Source organism: Pseudorca crassidens, chromosome 13 (genome assembly GCF_039906515.1).
Source record: "Pseudorca crassidens isolate mPseCra1 chromosome 13, mPseCra1.hap1, whole genome shotgun sequence".
In the NCBI taxonomy this organism is placed as follows: domain Eukaryota; kingdom Metazoa; phylum Chordata; class Mammalia; order Artiodactyla; family Delphinidae; genus Pseudorca; species Pseudorca crassidens.
Window position 1 is genome coordinate 15229015 of NC_090308.1, and position 19842 is coordinate 15248856.

Genomic DNA, 19842 nt, shown 5'->3' on the forward strand with positions numbered 1-19842 from the left:
GACCTTCTGTTAGTAAACAGCCCTTGCCAGGATGAAATGTTTGTTGGAAATGCCCAGTTGTTAATCAAACACTAGCATGTAATATTTATTTGTAATTAAGTGGGGCATCCCGCCAAATGTGAAACATTTTTTTTTTTTCCCCTTTAGAGACGACACCCGAAAAGTCAATCAAATACTTTAGTAGCTACCATGAGCCACAGCTTTTCAAGGCACTCAAGCAGTACAGTTCAGAGACTGGCTGCTGGCGCTCCTTCCCTCTGGAACAGCACACCTTGCAATGTCATCTTCCTTTTCTCTTATCGAGAGAGTTGTATCCCAACCTGCCACTCTTGTTTTCAACAATAACGCAACCCTTAATTTTAACTAGGTACAGTTGTCCCTCAGTATTATCGGGAGGTTGGTTCCAGGAGGCCCCCGTAGATGCCAAAATCCCAGGACGCTCAAGTTCCTTGTATAAAATGGTGCAGTACATTAAATGTAATCAGCCCTCCACATCCACGTGTTTTGAATTCACAGGTTTCGAGTCCGCGGATTCAGCCAACCAACCTTGACCCTCGGTTGACTGAATCTGCAGATGAGATACCTGGGGATATGGAGGGCCGACCACATACAGCCACCCGTAATGAAGATGACATCTCTCAGGGCAACAAGATAGAGGGAGTTTGGGCCCCTATGAGCAGAGAGCTCCCTACTAGTCTTGGACCTACTCAGACCTGGAAGTCCTGTGTCCCCCATCCCCAGCCCTTGCAGTCGAGCTCAATCCTAACTCATACCCCAACTGTACTATGAGCATGAGATCTGAAGCCAGTCTGTTGGGCACAGATCCGAGGCTGCCGTTGATCAGCTGAGTGTCTTTGGACAAGTTATCTAACTGTTTTTACACCTCAGTTTCCTAATCTGTGAAATGGGAATGATTGCGTATATTCAAAGTGCTTGTGCGCATGAAATTAGTAAATACATGCAAAGCCTCTGGAACATTGCCTGAACTAGTCAGTACTTCCTTGGTACAACAGGGAACTACAAGACAGGAGGCAAATGGGAACCAGAGGTAAAGCTTCATGACCACCACCCTAGCCCTCACACTGCCTTTCATTCTCCCCATACCTGCTGCCCAGATGCCCTGCCCCTTCCAGTCTCCTTGGTCCTTATTTAGAATTTCCTCTCTATTCCTTATAGCCGACTTCCCTCACTGCAATCCCTCTTCAGTCTGTTTCTTCTCACAAAACATTCTAGCCTCTGTGAATTTACAACTGTATTATTTTTCCTGTTGTGAGAATTTAAGTATATGCATATTTCCAGATTTCCCTTGGGGAGATTTAGAAAGAAGAAGGGGCTGTGATGGAGGAGGAAGGGAAATAAAGCAGATGGCAGCTTTCAGAGGGGTGAAGGAGGCCAAGTCAGAGCAAAGAGAACTCTGCGTGGACTTGGGGGTTCGCTGGAGGGGAGGGGACCCAGACGCATCATGCAGAAAAGGGCCCAAGGGTGTATGTTCGAGTACAAAGCCATCAGAGTTAGAGCTAATGCTTTGAAACTCTCTGTGCTGTGGAAAGGGACTGAGCTTTGCTGAGGTTATAGGTTATCCAAAGCTTTATTCACCTCAAATTCCAGGCTAGTCTGTCTCAGAACAAGGTGTGGTCTTGGAAATGGAGGGCAATTCCTTCAAATCATGAAATTGAGAAGGCCCTTCCATGTGCTCGACCAATGATGGAGAGGAAGACTAACCTTGCACTTAAACCTAGTATGAGAAGTGATGTGTTATTGACAAGACTGGTTATGACCTCAGAACTTATCAGGGACCCTGATGTGCCTGACAGTAATCTTACTTAGATAGGCATCTAAAGTGTGACCCAGTCATTCATTCAGGGGTTGGTAGAAATAGAGCTCTAATTTTGGAAAGGTCATACAACCATCTACAGTGACAGCAGAGCACAAAACCTGAGTTTTATGGAACTATTTTTGTCTAGTGTTTACTCAAAAGAGAAGGTAGAACTATGACGATTTTTTTTTTTTTGCAGTACGCGGGCCTCTCACTGTTGTGGCCTCCCCTGTTGTGGAGCACAGGCTCCGGTCGCGCAGGCTCAGCGGCCATGGCTCACGGGCCCAGCCGCTCCGCGGCATGTGGGATCTTCCCAGACCGGGGCACGAACCCGCCTCCCCTGCATCGGCAGGTGGACTCTCAACCACTGCGCCACCAGGGAAGCCCCCAAGGATTTTTTTAAAGTGTCATTAGAAGTTAAAGCTCTTCAAATTGACCCTCAAAAGGGCAGCAGTACTGCCCAGAAGTAAAACCAAAACACTGCTTTGCCATTGCACAGTAGACCACAGAGAACGCAAGAAAAACCGAAGAGCCAATCTGGACAGAAAGAGAGAGAGAGAGAGAGTCTGGACGGAGGCCAGGGAGGCCTGGGAAGGCAGCGCTATGGAGACCCAGCTTCTGCTTGGTAGCCTCTTGCCTCCAAGCAGCCTCTGGGGGCCTTTCCTCCCTGGCTTGGGAACTCTCACCTTGGAAATTGCCAATGACAGTGGCTTGCAACAAGAGAGAGAGCACAACTGTCCATTAAACAGCTGCTAAAGGCCAAGCAGTGTTAAAGTTTATCCACTACATGTTCATAACTACCCTCTACAGTAGTTATAATTCTCCTCCATTTCATGAAAGAAGAAATAGCTTATAAGTAGTACAGTTCATATTCAAAAGGCAGTCCATTCAACTCTAAAAATATGAACAATGCTAACTTCATTTCCTGTTCAAGAAGGGAGAAGGAGTGAAATTTCAGACTCCTCCGAGGCAAGAGAGGCAGGTTCAAACACAACCTATCCTGGGCTTCCCTGGTGGCGCAGTGGTTGAGAGTCCTCCTGCCGATGCAGGGGACACGGGTTCGTGCCCCAGTCTGGGAAGATCCCACATGCCGCGGAGCGGCTGGGCCCATGAGCCACAACTACTGAGCCTGCGTGTCTGGAGCCTGTGCTCCACAATGGAGAGGCCACAACAGTGAGAGGCCCGTGTACCGCAAAAAAATAAAAAAGACAACCTATTCCGAGTTAGAACTCCAAAGGTATCTGCTCATTAAAAGACATTGACATTATGAGTCAAGCGGGCTTTCTTTTATTAGCCCAAGATCACAATCACCATTTATCATATTTTTATGGAATTGTCTTCCAAAAATGAAATTTCAGAACACAACTTAGCCACGCATTCATTTAAATATTACAGTGTGTCTTATGTACTTGGGATGTGGCAGTGAACAAAACAGGCCAAAAAACTCCAGCTCTGATGGAAATTTGACTACGGACAGAGAAAGAGCTGACATTAGGGAACTACTATTATTTTTATTAGGTGTATTAATTGTGTGGTGGTGATATGGAAAAGTGTGTTCTTATCTGTTGGAAAATACATATTGAAATATTTATGGGTACAGTAACATGATATCTGGGATTTGCTTTTACTACTTCAAAGTTGGGGAAGGGGGTTCATGGGGAAACAGATGAAACAAGATTGGCAAAATGTTTATAATTCTTGAATCTGGAAGATGGGTACATGGGGGTTCATTATGCTATTTTCTCTACTTGCATTTAGTTGGAAAGTTCCTTAATTCGAAGATGCATTCCTCCTTCCACGGAGCTTTAAAGATAAACAGTAATTCCTGGTGTATCTATCAGGCAGATATGTGTGCTAATCAGGAAAATAAAGCAGGGAAGGGAGTGGGAAATGCTGAGAGGAGGGTGGATAAATATAGTATTTCTACACGCAAGCAGTATTTATTTATTTTATACACGTAAGTTAATAAGACCTGGATGAGTTGATAACTGCATCAAGATAAGGCCTTAAGGGGCTTCCCTGGTGGCACAGTGGTTGAGAATCTGCCTGCTAATGCAGGGGACATGGGTTCGAGCCCTGGTCTGGGAGGATCCCACATGCCGCGGAGCAGCTAGGTCCGTGAGCCACAACTACTGAGCCTGTGTGTCCGGAGCCTGTGCTCCTCAACAAGAGAGGCCACGACAGTGAGAGGCCCGCGCACTGCGATGAATAGTGGCCCCCACTTGCCACAACTAGAGAAAGCCCTGGCACAGAAACGAAGACTCAACACAGCAAAAATAAATAAATAATTTAATAAACTCCTACCCCCAACATCTTCTTAAAAAAAAAAAAAAAGATAAGGCCTTAATACACAGGAAGTTGAATAAAATGGTAATTAAAAGACAGGCGGTTTTCTGAGAAAGAAGGACAATTTGAGTTTTCTTAAAGAGGCCCATTTAAAAGAAATGCTAATGAAAACAATGGTGAACATTTGCCTGACTTTTTCTCTATGTTGGAACTAGGTTTTGCAAGCCTATTAAAGAATGGTGGGCTTTGATCTTCATCATAATCCCAGAAGCTGGTGCTGCTTCCCTCATCTGTAAGTCGCTGCCCCTTAGCTTAGGGGGGGTTAAAAGTCTGTTCAAGGTCATGAAAACTCTAAGCGATGCAACCCAGTCTGAATCCAGGTAGCCCAGCGCCAGAGTCTGAATGTTTAACTGTCATACCACACCACCTACTGCGATGGATAAGTAGCATCTGGACAAAGGAAGGGTAAAAGATTAGACCTGAATATCAAGCGTTGTCTTGATATTTTCTGAGTGGTGCCGTGGGTACTGCAGAGGAATAAGGCAGATAGGGGAGAACAGCCAAGAGTAAGGCTTTCGGGGCTGCGTGGTGCTAGAGAGCAGACACTGCAGGCAAGGGGCCCAGGCGGACCTCCAAAGGAAGCTTCCTCTGAAGCCCAGGAGGGTGAGGGCAGGGATGGAGGGAGGATGGAGGGTGGAGGAAGGTGGAGTCATAAGGCAGGTTCTCCACCACTTCTACTCCAACACACCCACCCATCCCCGCACACAGCACCTTAGGCGCTGATCTCGTTCTAGAACATGGTGCAGCAGCATCAGACTGCAAGCAGAATTTACCTGACTTCGAGGCAAGAGGTGGCAATTGCCGAGGTGATGTTGATGTATTCGAAAAGTGAAGCTTCTCTCTGTGCTGAGCACTGTTCTAAATCATTGGAAATACAGTGTGAACAGCACAGGGCCTCTCTCCTCATGGAAGAACAGACAAGAAACAACTATATCCTTTGTTAAGTGTTCTTAAATGCTGTGCATACAAATGAAGTAGGGTAAGAAGGCTACAGCGGCCTCCAAGGTACGGAGGCTGCCGTTTTCTACAGCACCATCAGGAAGGCTTCTTTGATAAGGGGACGCTTGCGCAGGGGACTGAAAGAAGTGAGACGGTAAAGCTTTGATATCCAGGGAAGAATGTTCCAGGCAGAGGTCATGAAAACACTCTGAGGCCGGGGCTCGTCTGGCGTATTTGGGACCAGCAGAGGGGCCGGCGAGCCGGGGGAGGGTGGGCACGTGGGGAGGGGCAGGCGGCAGATCAGAGCGAGAGCGCGGGGCAGGGGTCCCACTGCGGGGGCTCAGAGGCCGTTCCGTGGATTGGCTTCTGACTCTGAACGAAATGGGAAACCGTGAGAGGAGTCTGAGCGAGGATCGCTTTGGCTGAGGGAGCGTGGGGCTGAGCCAGGAGACCGGTTAGGAACCTACTGCACCATCCAGGCAGAGAGAGCAGCTGGACCGGACCCAGTGGCAGCAGTGAAGACTGAGAAGTCACGGGATTCTGGATATTTGGGACGAAGAGCCCAGTTTGCCTATGGATTCGACCTGAGATATTAGAGGGAAAACATGACCAGAGGAATACCAAAGGCTCTCTACCTGGGACTCGTGTCTCCACCTGAAGTTCTACTGTCAGCCTTTCTGTTGGGTGAAGCCATTAGAAGAGGCCTCTATGACAACACGTTCACTGGTCAGATTGTATTCTAGATACATCAACCCATGCTGGCTCACCAACTATGCTAGTGGGCTAGGCAAGCGAGGAGCATCTGAGCGGATGGGAGGGGGACATGAATAAGTGAATATGGACGGAGACCTGTTTAGGAAGTCATTGCTGACTGACTGGACAAGGCAGAAAAGGAAAAAAAAAAAAGGCTTCTCCTGACCAATGAATTGTGGTATGCTATGAACTAAGCATTGGAAAAGGAGGGAAAAGAAACAACCCCAGGAAGTTAGAGGTGGGTCTGGAAATGGAGATTGTGAGCCCAGTTCTGGGTGGGTGACTTTAAATCAATTGTGCAAAAGCCAATAGATAAATCTCAGAAGGCATATGAATAGCAGCGGGAGGCTCGGGCGGGCTGCTGCACGGTGTTTCTGTGGATTTATTTTGAAACACAATAGGCCCTCACTCTTTGAGCCAGAAAATTTAAATCAGAATATTTTGAGAGCTATTGCATTTGATTATTTTCTAGTAGGCAGAGTAACTAAGTGGCTGACGTTCCAGTTCCGAGTCAACCTGCTGCCGTTGCCAGCATCCTCTCTGTACCGCTGCTCCCAACTGAAAGATAATTGATCAGATTCTGTCGCTCCCCTGCCTCAAACCCTCCAGTGGCTTTGCACGGCGCCTCTTTTTTTAAAAAAAAAAAAACTTTATATTTTATATTGGAGTAGAGTTGATTAACAATGTTGTGTTAGTTTCAGGTGTACAGCAAAGTGATTCAGTTACACAGGTACCTGTATCTATTCTTTTTCAAATTCTTTTCCCAATTAAGTTGCTGCAGAATACTGAGCGGAGTTCCCTGTGCTATGCAGTAGGTCCTTGCTGGTTATCCGTTTTAAATACAGCAGGGTGTACTTGTCAATCCCAAACTCCCAAACTATCCTTTCCCCCGCCCCACCCTGGTAACCATAAATTCATTCTCTAAGTCTTGTGAGTCTGTTCCTGCTTTGAAAATAAGTTCATTTGTACCACTGCTTTTAGATTCCTCGTGTAAGCGATACCATCCAGGTATCATAGGCTATTTCTCTTTTAAGCCACGGTAAAGATCTTCAATATTATAAAGACCTACGAGATTCAGGCCCCACCTCCCTCTCCACCTTCACCTCACGCTTTCTTCTGCCTCCCTTGTTCACTCACAGCCTGCTTTTCTTTCCCTAGAACTCATGGAGCTTTTGTCTCTCTTAGGGCCTCCATACGTATTTTTCTTCTCTCTGCCAAGAATGTTCTTCCCTCGCATCTTCTTAAGGTCATTTCTTATTATACAGATCTTGGCTCGATGTAACCAGCTCAGACAGGCCTTTCTGACCACCCAGGCAAATAACAGGCCACTCCCGGCCCCAACCCATTTCCCTCTTTTCTTTTCTTTAAAGCACTCATCGCACGGATTTTCCCCCTTCACTCCAGATTTGGTCTGTTTTGTTCATCACTGTATCCGCAGAATTCAGGAAATTATCTTTGTTGAATACACGAATTCTAATCTGAATTCCCAAGTGTAATGTATAATCTGTCTCTGCTACAGTAAAAACCAACGCAACAGTGTTCCTCTTCGCTCTCTCTTACTTTTGCCTCAGGAGAAAGGCTGTTCTTCCACCACTGAGATGTTTTTTCTCAGCTATTTTCATGTTGGTTTATTGTTCCAGACGTCTAGTAGCAGGGAATAAAACTTAAGTGTGACACCCAGTAAACATAGTAAGAGAACCACTATTTATCAAGGGCTTATTATGTACTGGGTGCTATATAGACATTATGCATTTAAGCCTCACAGTATCTTTATTATATAGTCTTACCCCCAGGTTAGCAGGCGTTTTCAAATAATGTCCAAATGACATATATAGGCTGCCTAATTCCAGACTATTCCCACATTTCAACTCTGATTATTCAGACCTTAGAAAAACAAACTTATCTCTCCCATGCACACCATTTTTCCCATAATTAATGTCACAGAAACAGTGCTGGAACTAGCATTACAATAAGTAAGGAAAGAAAGCAAGAAAGTATTAGATTTGATTGCTATATCTCATGCATACTGAAGTATCAAGTAAGAATTTTCTCTTTTAAGAGCATGGTATGTCGTTTCCGAACATTTGCAAAGTATGCTTTCTGCTCATATTAGTAACCCGAAGCCAAGGGGTTTTTTAGAATAGTTATTGCTAGCTATTATGCCTTTAGCTAATACAGAAAGGTGCTTTCTTCTTCACTTATATAAGAAGGTAAAAACAAACACCTGTTAACTTCCTGTTTGGAAATTTCCTGAACTATAGGATTAGATTAGATAGTACTGCATCTTGGTGTGGCAGATCATAAAGTGAAACAAACCTCTCTTTTTTCTTCAGGGGGATTCTGGATTCTGAAAGGCGTGGCTACTACAGTGCTCATCACAACTCGATTTTTAGAACTTCATAGCATTTGCTTTCTATCGGGATAAGTTCTAAAGGGAAAGAAAGAAGAAAGAAAGAGTGCTTCTTGATAACGACGCTTCTGGGAAATCCTCTGGATTCCAACTTGCTCGAGGTAATGCTTCCTTGTGATTGGTATACCTATGGGCCACAGGGGGCCACATGCCTCAGAAACATTATTTTCACATTGCTTTCCTTGCCATTTTAGTGTCAAGATCAAATATCAAGTATTGTGACTAAATGGCAATTCCTTAGAGTTTAATCTGAACGACTGTTAAAGGAGGGAGGGGAAAATAAGCATTTATCTCACATAGACACTGAAGAAAAGTGGAAAAAAGCCAAGACCACCAAGATTTTGCTCCATAACTATATTCCATAAGCTTACAAATATTTCCCAAAGCACTTTTCCTAGACACAGCCAACGCTCCTCAGCCCATCTGGGCGCCCATTCTCTGCCTGTTCCTTGCCCATCTCATCACCCTTCTAGCCTCACCCTCATTAGTCCTTAGCAAGAAATTCTCTAAAAACTCTGATCTAAGGTGTGAAGGGCACGAGGTAAAGGAAGGGTTTTCTTTTTTGTTTTGTTTTTCATTTTTATTTTATATTGGAGTATAGTTTGATTTACAATGTTGTGTTCGTTTCAGGTATACAGCAAAATGATTCCGTTATTCATATACATGTATCTATTCTTGTACAAATTCTTTTCCCATTTAGGTTATCACAGAATATTGAGCAGAGTTCCCTGTGCTATACAGTAGGTCCTAATTGGTTATATATTTTAAATACAGTAGTGTGTACATGGCACTCCCAAACTCCCAAAGCGTTTTCTCTTTATAAAAATCACTTTTAAAGTCTACATCTCCTCGAATGGGCTTCTGCTCTGCATACCCCACTCCGTGATCCGATATCCCTGATTTTGACTCTTATGCTTCATAATTCATATGTTTAGTCGATTCAAATTTTAAAAGTGTGAGACAACTGAGTACTTAAATGGTAAGCTGTTTCAGACCAGCTACCGTATCCTCCTTTGAAGCAGCTGTAATATTTAAGCACAACATAGATGCTTAAACTAATAACAGGTTTGCATGGTTAAAGGGAATAAACACAGGATCGTATATTTATGCCCCAGATTACAGTTTTTTCCTCTCTCCCAGCACATCAGAGAAGCACAGATGTTAGTGTTTGAGGACTGCCTGTAATCATACAACCATGGGAAGCTGAACTCTGCGACGGTCCCCACTCCTTCCTTGTGGCCTGGCATCTTCACACACCCCGACAAGCATTCCAGCCACAGGTCGGAGACAGCCTTAAATCATCTTGAGGCTGGACCATGGTTAATATGCATCCCTGGAATGCAAATGGCCTTTCTGTTGCATCTACTTGTTTCCAAAGACTCATATTTCAGCTAGAGTTGGCAAGGGTTCGAAACACCCCCTATAGCATGAGGGCTTCCGTCACAGGAGAAGGTGGAGGAAGGTTGTGCCTGGAAGGGAGCAAGGTCTGCATTCGCTTCCTCCGTGGCCTAGTGCTGACAGACCCTTCCCAGCCAGACAGGGTGCAGGCAGGGAAGTTTGCTGGGAGAGGGTGGGAGTTGCTGAAAGGGTCCCACAAGGACAGACTCCGGGCGGGCAGAAGGAAAGGTACGCTCACCATGTGTGGAGGGCAGGCGTGCCGACGTGTGTGCGGGACTTGAGTGACGTGTTGAAATTAAAATCAAAACAGCATGAAAGCGCACTTTATGACAGCTAGAAATAGCTAAGTATTGTCAAAGCCCCCGTTGAGTCATCCATCCAGAAGCTGAGATCTTGGACAGAAGGGGAGAGTTGGAGCAGGTTCCCAACTGGGTTCAGAAAAAGATCTTGACGAGGGAGAGAGTTTAGAGGGTGGTCAGAAAGCAAAGACTTAAGCAGTGTTTTACTCTCTAAGCAAGGAGGAGGGTGGAGAGAGAGAGGAGAACACTGCTTGGACTGTGAAAACCCAGAGACTTGCCAGAGGAGGGCAGGGGGGTGGCTCTAAGGGGAGCCGCCTTCATTTCATTATCACAGAGGACCTGCTTGGTTAGAGGAATGATCAGCCCCTTGGGATACAGAGGAGAAGAGGAGTATTTATGTCACGTTAAATCTGGGAAACAGAAGGAAGTCAGCTCCAGCTAATGCCTTCATTGCCCTGAGGAAGGCCTTTCTGTGCATCAAAGATTCACACATCTCCACGGACAGCTGCCAGAAGGAATTGTCGGCTGCAAGAGCTGCTCAACTTCACTCCTACCCAAGTTATGTCCAGGCCAATTTCACTTCAACAGGAGTCACCAAGACACTTTGCCCATTGAGATGACCAAAGCCAATGTTTTAAACTATTTTTAAAGCACGTTGGATCACAAATGTCTCACAATACTTTACTTTACTATATTGTACCCTTTGCTAGTTCCAAGTCAATCTTTCAGACCTAAGAAACAGAAGAGACCAACTCAGTTACAACGTAAACCATCGGAGCTGAACCTTGGAGGCAAACATGGCGTAACACTAACTTATTCAATGCATATTTATTGAGCACCAATATTAATGCATTTCATTGCTGCTAAGATGCACATTTTTCACAGCCTAGGGATGCATCTTACAGGAGACTGTGTCAATTTTATTGACAGCATTTCTTCTCTCTTAATGGTACATTAAAAAAGGGTGTGTTTCAAAAGCATCTTAGATTTGATGAAACAGGGACTCATCAATCTCATTAAAGTTGCAGTTCAAACCTTGCCTTCTCTGACAGGCTTCCTGGAGCACCAGTCTACGGTGGCCCATCCCCTACCCTGATTCTCTCCGCTTACTGATCGTATCACTATGGAGACCATGGCTCTTGTATTCACTGCTATTCCTAGAGCAGCGTCAGGCACCATTCCAGGGATAGTAGGTTCTCAATAGATGACCCTGGAATGAACAAAAGTTGCCATTTATTGAGCAATCACTACACGTCAGACCCTGAACTAAATGCTCGTCAGAGAAAAATAATCTCATTTATTCCTAGCAATCGAGAGGTCATTCTCATTACTGACTTTAAAGATGGGGCAGCAGGTAAAGTGGAGAAGCCCAGACTAGATGTCAGCTCAGCCTGACTTCAAATCCAGACACATCGGTGCCATGCTGTACTGCGTATCACATGCAAAGCCTGGAAATGGGTCTGATTCTGCGAGTGGCCCAAAGAGGTGAGGTAGGATCTCTGAAGCTACAGAGAAGAATAAGACTGTTCTCCCAAACTTGAAAGGTAATATTTGTCCACTGGGGATCACCACACTTCTCTGTCCTTCTACATGCTTCACGTGTAAGGTCCTGCGTTAATATGGAGCTGCAGGGGCCCATATTTCTTCCCAATAAGGTCAGGAGAGGCTCCACGAAAGAGATGTATATTTAAACTTTGTGTGGACGGATCCCAGCATTGGTGAGAGAGAGCACAGCCCACATAGGGCTCTGTGAGTTATCCTGAGTGAGAGAGACATAGAGTACACCTGGGAAGGTGCTGGGAGAAAAGCAAGCATGAAGGTCTTGGGTACCATCCTGGGGGGTTTGAACTTCATTTCATATGATCAGTGATCTTTGTCAATGACCCGTTTCAATGTGGACTTTATTCCATCCCAGCTGAGCTTCTCTCCCTGTCCTGCATCTCACTCAAGGATGAGTGTTGAAATTTGGTGCTGTCAGTCCTATGTCAACTGATCGCTATGTCTAACAGAGACCTCTAAGCCCAGTGTAAAGAGAAAATAAAGAAGAGTGACTGGAAAAAACAGTAACACAGGAGATTTGATTATAAGTCAGTCTATAGCGAGTCAGCTTAGACAGAGCCTATGAACTTTATCATCTGGGGGCTCCACAAAAATACTAAAGGATATCACAGACAGAATATTTCATTTAGGACACAGTTGGCAAACTACGGCTGCCATATTTTTTCTTTTTTTGGTTTACTAACATTTATTTAGATTTCCAGTGAAAAGACTGTTTTGTATGGCTTTCAAGCAAAGATCGGTTTTTACATTTTTTTTTTTTTTTTTTTTTTTGCGGTGCACGGGCCTTTCACTGTCATGGCCTCTCCCGTTGCGGAGCACACGCTCCGGACGCGCAGGCTCAGCGGCCATGGCTCACGGGCCCAGCCGCTCCGCGGCATGTGGGATCTTCCCGGACCGGGGCACGAACCCGCGTCCCCTGCATCGGCAGGCGGACTCTCAACCACTGCGCCACCAGGGAAGCCCCAGTTTTTACGTTTTTAAAGGGTTTATGTAAACAACCAATCCCCCCTCCTACAAATCAAAGAATATACGACAGGTATGTGCATGGCCCACAAAGCCTGAAATACTTCCATCTGGCTCTTTACAGGAAAAGGTTCACCACCCCCTGATCTAGAACTTCTCATCGTCCTCCTCCATTTCTGTTCAGAGTCAGGGCATTTAAGTCAGTGCTTAATGTCACTGGACACGGAGTGGACAATGGTAAGATCTATTTGCCACTTCAAACATGAGATTTATTGATTCCTTTTATGAAAATTCTAAAGTTTCAGCGATTATTACACTCACACACGTTTCAACTTTGTCTTTGATCTTTTTAAAAGATGTCCTTCTCACACTTGAAGGCTTACTAGCTTTTGGCCAAATGCTGCAATGGTTTGATCTTCTTAATGCTGGTGATAAGTGGCTTCTGTAGGCTCAACAGCACCCTGGTCATTAAAGCTTACCCGAATAGCTTTCTTAATTAAAGACATCAGTTTAGTACATCAAGGGGGGCGTAGCTGGAATCTTTTAAAAACATAGCCTAACATGAACACTCTTGAAGCTGCCCTTCCTCCAGGATTCCTCCTCCAGGATGGGAAGGGGGAAAGAAGAGGAGGGTTAGGGATTGTTCAGATCCATGAATCCAGCCTACTTTTGCTTTCCATCAAACAGTAATTCAATATTTACCAAAAGGAGATGTTTAGGTTTAGAGATTTGTACATGGCTTGTAGCTCAGCAGAGAAACATTTCTGGGTAACTTTGTGTATATAGATTGGAAATATACTTAAACATGACTCGAACATGAAAACTACGCTAGAACTACAGGCAACTTCTAGTCACTGGGATGGGGGTCACCCAAGCATCCGTGAAGTTGTTCTGCAGCATCTGGATGACCTGCGGCCTAGTTACTTTAACAGCAAACCCAGGCCCCCTCACTAGCATGTCCAGCCTATATTTCTATCATCTCTGCTAAAGCATCTGTTGCTTTTCATCAGCGTGAGCAATAAGCAGCAGAGCATGTAGCCATCTCTTAATTACTTGAAAGCGGGCCCTGCAGTTAGTAAGTTCTCCTCGGCACAGACGCCCATGGCTCTGAATGCCCAACTGGCTTGGGGTCAGCTCTTCATTTTATAAAGCAAGATTGATGCAGGCTGTCATGAAACGTTAATATTTGAGATGCCTGCCAAACACAAGCACTAGGCTGCTTAGGGTCTTTGTCTAGAAGATGTTTCTATTCCCATCCCTGCTTGAATACATGAACATTTTGCTTTGGAAACTATGTTCTTTTTTAAGTCAAAAGAGGCAAGGGATTTTTTTCTTAAAGAGTGAACCATTACATTTAATTTAAAATATGTCCCCATGCCACCACCATTTCTAGGTAGTGAAGTTCAGGAGTAAGAGAAGTGAACCTGGGTTAAATCACAGCTTTGCCAGTTGAGAGCTGCGTAACTGCCAACAAAATCACTCACTCCTGGGACTTGGTTTATCAACAGTAATCATCTGGAAGCACACAGTGCACCCACCACTTACTGCAGATTAATTTGTTAATAATCATCAATGCTCAGCACCGTTCAAGAGGGAAGGGTCACTACTTCCTAAATTTACAGAGGAAGGAATGAGCAAAGGTGAGATAATCCGGAGAGAATGATCAACTATGACTGCTACATTTTCTCCATTATAAAATAATCCATGTCTAAATAACTTCCTTAGAGGGGTCAAGGTCGCACTGCTGTTGAGCTGCAGAGGCAAACTTCATACACAGGTCAGCTAATTCCAGAGCACTTGTTCTTAACCACTAGAGCTTTCACACATCTTTAAGATGTACGGGCTTGGCTGGCTCATGCAAGATGCATCTAGTTTTACTGTTCCATGGATATAATCTCACCTGCATGAGGATTCACAGATGGCAGCTGTTCGAAAGACCAACTACTCGCAAAGGGGGAGGGAAGAGAAATCTGTACAAAGTGGATTGCAGCCTTTAAAAATCAGAGCATAGATTCAGGAATTGCTTTATAGTCTACTAAGGGCTCAAAAGATTTAGTGCTACTCAAGCATTTCCTGTGTTTATGTGTCAGACTACAAACCATTAAATCACTTAAAAAATCATAGCCTCAAAAAGGAGGAGAACAAGACAGCACTGATTATTCTTTCTTCTGAAAACTTACTTGGCCACTTCCTATCCATTTGTTAAAAAATGATCATTTAATCCTTTTGAAGCACAGATTGAGTCTCCCAGGGAAATATTTAAGCTTGTATTTGGTAACATCGTCCATGTTAAAGTCACAGAAGGAAGCTGGTGCCCATGGTGAGGATGGAGATGAGCAGGAAAAAAACCATCAAGGGAAGCAGGACTCAGGCATGGGTCTGACTGCCAGGTAACCGTTTCTCACTGCGCCTTGCCCTTCAGTGGAAAGCTTCAGGGAGAGCTATACCAGGGAAAAGGAAGGTCATGCAGTGACAGCTGTTGATGACCTTATGAGGATGACGCCAATGAGGAAGGAGAACTCTGGGGAAAACGTTTCTTCGGGGGCGTTGGTGGCTTAGACACCAGGTTTCAAACAGGACCAAAAGCAAAGTGAGGAATTGGGAAGTCAGACTCAAAGATGGTAAAGGACCATAATATCAAACCATCACTTTTGTATCTAAATCTTAAATACAGTGGACCAAACAAGCACTATGGGGTGGGAGTGGTGCGGTGAGGAGCGAGCCTGAAGCTTTAGAAACTCCCTGGTTCCTCCATCACTGCACAAGGGAGAAGCCAAGGCCACCAGAGGCGGACCGCTTGCTCAGGTCTGACTTGGCAAAGATGAAATTAGAATGGAGTTTCTTATTCCCAGACACGATAAGCCTGGAAATGTTTTAATAGCGTTTAATCAAAATCCAAAGTCCATAAATTCTTTAAAAGTATACAGAAACTGAGCGGCCCGGAGACGCTGATTTTAACACTTGATAACTCTGTTTATAGCATTACATGATCTCTCTAGGCCTGGAATTCTGTTCGAAGACGAATCTGACCCAGAGTCAACATGCTGGTCTCCTGGTTTAAATACGAAAACACAAGGAAGTTCTGTACCCAGTCGTCGGAAAACCCCCAAACCAACTCTCCCTCTGCGATCGACCTTGTCTTCCGCGATGCCTGCTGCAAACAGCCTTCCCCCGGACTCACCCTCTACAATTTCAAAACTATGTGCAGTAGCCTTGGCCACCTGAGGGTGGTACAAAGGGAGGGTTAAGGACCAGAACTTAAGGAAATACCGGCTCTACAAACAAGACTCCACCAGAGCGTTTAAAAAGTCATCCACCTCATTGTTTCCCAGGAACAGAATGAAATGCCACAGCTTAACGACTTTTCCCGATTAGAACCTTCCTAGGCTTCTGATTTAAGAACCAAAGTCTCACCAGAGGACACAAAGCGCGGGTGGGGGGTGGGGGGAGGGGAGGTGCTGCGGGCATCACCGCAGACCCTGGCTGTCCTCCGAGGCCAGGAAGGTCGGCAGAGTCCCCGTGGACCAGGTGTTACATCGACCCCGTGATGGACGGGACACCGGCTTTCGACACCGCCCCCCCCCCCCGAGGGGACGTATTTGCAGAGCTGGGACACCAAGGCTAGATGTACAAAGGCAGAGATCCTGCCAGCCAAACGCGCCACAGAGCTCCGGCCTCCGACTCCCACCGCGGTTCGCCGCTCCTGGGGGCCCAGGCGCCCGGGCCCGGTGGTGGGGAGCTGACCGAGAGCGGCGGGCGCTCGGGTCCCGTTTTCCGACTGTGCCGTTTGGGCTGTGAGGGTTGGGTTGGTAACGCTCCTGCGCGCACTAAGGAGCCCCTTTTCCGCCGCAGCAGCCGGTGGAGGGACGGGAGAGCCAGGGACTCAGGGACCGGGGCTCGGGGACGCGGAGCCCGGAGCCGGGCGGCGGCGGCGGCGGCGGCGGGTCGCCCCCTCAGGACGGCGGCGGGCAGGGGCGGGCCCAGGTCCCGGCGGCGGGGCGCTCCCCCGACCCCGCCGGCCCCCACCCGCGAGGATGGGCGCGGGGGACAGGAACCCGGTACCGCGCTCCGCTCGCCTCCACCTGCGGATCTGGGGCGCCGGGCCGAGGGTGCCCCGGGCCCCTTCCCCTTCCCCGGGGCTCCCGGCCGAGCGGTCCCGTCCCTGGAAAAGGACCCGGTGTCCAGCGAAGCGGGCGCTTACCCGGGTAGAGGCGGCTCCCGGCGCGGGCCGCCCTCGCACGTCGGCCCGGGAAGGTGCGGCTGCGCTGCGCTGCGCCGGCTCCGGCGCCCGCCGAGCGCCCTGCACCGCCGCTCCGGCTCGGACTTCCTCTTCCTCGGGCTCGGCCCCGCCGCTCGGCCGCGCTCCCCGCTCGGCGGCCGCGCCCCGACCCGCCCCTCCCGGCGCAGGGATGCGGGCCCCGCCGCCGCGAGCAGCGGATCTGCGGTGCCTCCTCCCCTCTGCCCGGGCGAGAACGGTGGGGAGGTGGAGGGGGAGAGAGAAGGAGAAAGAGATTAAGCACTTGGACTTGTCTCTGGAGCGTTGCCAAAGCGAGCAGTCAAATTACAGCCCCCGGGGGAAAAAAAATTACCAAAAAAAAAAAAAAAAAATCCCTGCTACTGTTTTCGTAGACACATGACTTTTCTTCATGTTCCGGGATCCTCAGGTTCAGCTTTCTCTTAGACGTGATAGTTTCCCATATGATTTTGTAAAAATAATACCCCGAATGATTAATTCGACATTTTAGTAGTAACACAGAAGCTCTGTGGTAATAATATGTACAAAGAGGGGGGAAGCTCACTGTTTTTCAGGCGTCATTACCCTAATGACCTCAGTTAATGTACCAACTAACCTTTGCTTAGAGAAAGTAAAAGTGGAAAAGGAGGCAAAGAAGACTGATCTTTGAAATAGCCAGATAGGTGTTTAAAGGCACCAGCTGTGTGTGCAGTGAGATGATGACCTGAGTCGAAGGTGCCTAAGATGAACGTCAAAGGCACGCAAAGTGATTTCTCAGCACTTACCTCCCTTCAAAGGCAGCCGTACGCGTTTGCCTATTGACTCCATGAGGTTCTGTAGTTCTTAAGAATGCGCTCTTACATGACGTGCTCACAGCTCTTCAGCTTTAGCAGTGACGAGCTGTGTGGTCTTGAGAGAATTATTTAACCTCTCTGTGCCTCAGTTTCCTCATCTGTAAAATGGGGATAATGATGACAGCGCTACCTCACAGAGTTGCTTCTTGTGAGGTAAATAAGATAATGCCCAGAAAAGGCTTAGAAGGTTCCTGGCACACTTGCTGGGTAAATGTTAGCTATTATTGTTGTTGATTTCCCCCCTTTATCTGCTCTGATGCATGAATACGGTTATGAAAATTATCATAAAGATATGAAATAAAATAAGGTTTTGAGCAGTAGGGCCACACAATGTCGTAATTCTCTCCCTACAACGTGCAGTTTGTATTCTGTTTTACAATTTATTTTGTCTCCACAACTGACTTGCATTACCTAAAGCTATGAGACTGGGTTATGCTCGGGGTACATTTACCATGGAAGATTTGCAACGCAACTCAAACAGATTTTTGCCATCTTCAAAGCAATACCCTTGTGAGGTCGGCAGGACAGGGGCTAGTTTCTTTTCACAGACAGTACCTGCAGACTCAGGAGGCTGAATCAGACCCTTTCCAGTACCCAGAGCTCACACAAAACCGTGCCTGTCACGCCATCTCTCGATGTTGTTACCTTCCATGAAGTGAGCAGGTGCCCATCACCGTACAGCATGTACCACATTCATGGTCTCTATCAATACTGTGAGCTAGGTGCTGGCCCTCATTTGACACTTAGATTCAAAGACCTTAGTTTCAAAGAGCCTAACTGATGTGTTAGTGTCTGACAGATGGGGTTTGGGGACCACTTGGAGAGGAAGGGAGGAGAAGCAGGGTTTCCTGGTTCCCTGCAAAATGTGCTCTCTGCTTCCCCACTCCCCAGCCCCACAGAGTCACACATTTCTTAGCACAGATGACTTAGAGTAAAGCAATTAGTGAAGTGGTGTGACCATCAGCTGCAGACTCTGACACTTACTAGCTACAGATAACAATTCTGAACTTTGGTTCTTTATCTACCTAATGGTTATTATATTTCCTGTCCAGCTCACTTCATTTCACCTCAGTGTATTGATGAGGTGGGAGGCGGCTCCTGGAAACAGGAGTGTGAAATCTCTTTTGTTGATGCTGTGTGCCAAGCATAGCATTATGTACCTAACCCGCATTATTACTCCTGATTCCCAAATAAGCACATTCTGCCCTTCATGTCATTAGAGAGTGACCTTGAAATCTCCTGGTCTGACACACCGTGTATCTAGTTTATTGTGTGTGTCCTGGGCTTAGGTCAATTCTTAACTCATAATAGATATAAAATGTTCAGTGGGTGGATGGATGAAATGACAACATGAGTTGTAAATGCTATCACGCAGCAGTCCCTATTGTAATATGCTACTCTCCCCCTTTGTGGAAAATAATCCAATGGAATCCAATGGAATGACTTTCTAATGGTGCATCCAGTATTGGGAAAATTTTTTTGGTAAAAGGTCTTCCTGATGCCATTATTAATATCAGTCAAAGTCAAAGAAGGGAAACAAACCACTTAAAGTATCTATAAAAAAGAGACTTTAATGCAGGGAATTGTCTCCACAAGTGATGGGAGAACCAAGAATCCAACTGGAGACAGTGAGGCAGTCCAGAAATTAACAATAGTGGAAAGCCACCATCACCCCTGGCAGAAAGGGCGGGGAGAGGGGTGTGTTACAGATGGGAAGTATCTGCCCAGTGAAATAGCCACCGTCTTAGACACTGGCAGGGAGGGGGAGAAATACCTGTTTCCTCCCTTCCTTCACCCTCCAGTCCAGTACCTTGCACTGGATGAAGCCAGCTGACAGAGAACTTGGAATACTCTGCTTGCAGGGACATCCCCGCGGCCACCCTGCAATCTAGTGATACTGAGCAGGAAAAGGGGCATGAAAGATCTAAAGGCAACCAACCTAGACCTAGCAGATCCCTCAAATCATACCCTTTTCTTTCCTGAATAGATCAGATCTAGAAGAAATGTTTTTGCTTTTTGAGATTATTGAGTATCTCTTATGGTTTCTCAATCATCCCTCATACAAACCTATAACCCCTAAATTACATACAAGGTCACAGCCATTCAGGAAGTTTCAGTGACTTGCTCAAAGCCACACACTCTATGTGGCAGAGTGGGCTTCAGACACGGGGCTGTGCATTCTCCATGTGTCCCACTAACTCAGCTATTTCTAGCGAAAGGCAGTGCGACGAGACACAGTCTCGTATAGAATCACATTTCAGGGTCACTGA

The 19842-nt window shown here is 46.4% G+C and overlaps 1 protein-coding gene across 1 annotated transcript in view; it reads right to left on the minus strand.

Moving 5' to 3' along the window:
* The window catches only part of PLEKHG1 (pleckstrin homology and RhoGEF domain containing G1), a 228083-nt gene extending 211143 nt beyond the window's left edge, over positions 1 to 16940 (minus strand). Inside the window, exon 1 of the mRNA XM_067701771.1 lies at positions 16686 to 16940. The gene's annotated coding sequence lies outside the window, so the exon portion shown is untranslated. The remainder of the gene's footprint in view (positions 1 to 16685) is intronic.
* Between the last annotated feature and the right edge of the window lie 2902 nt (positions 16941 to 19842).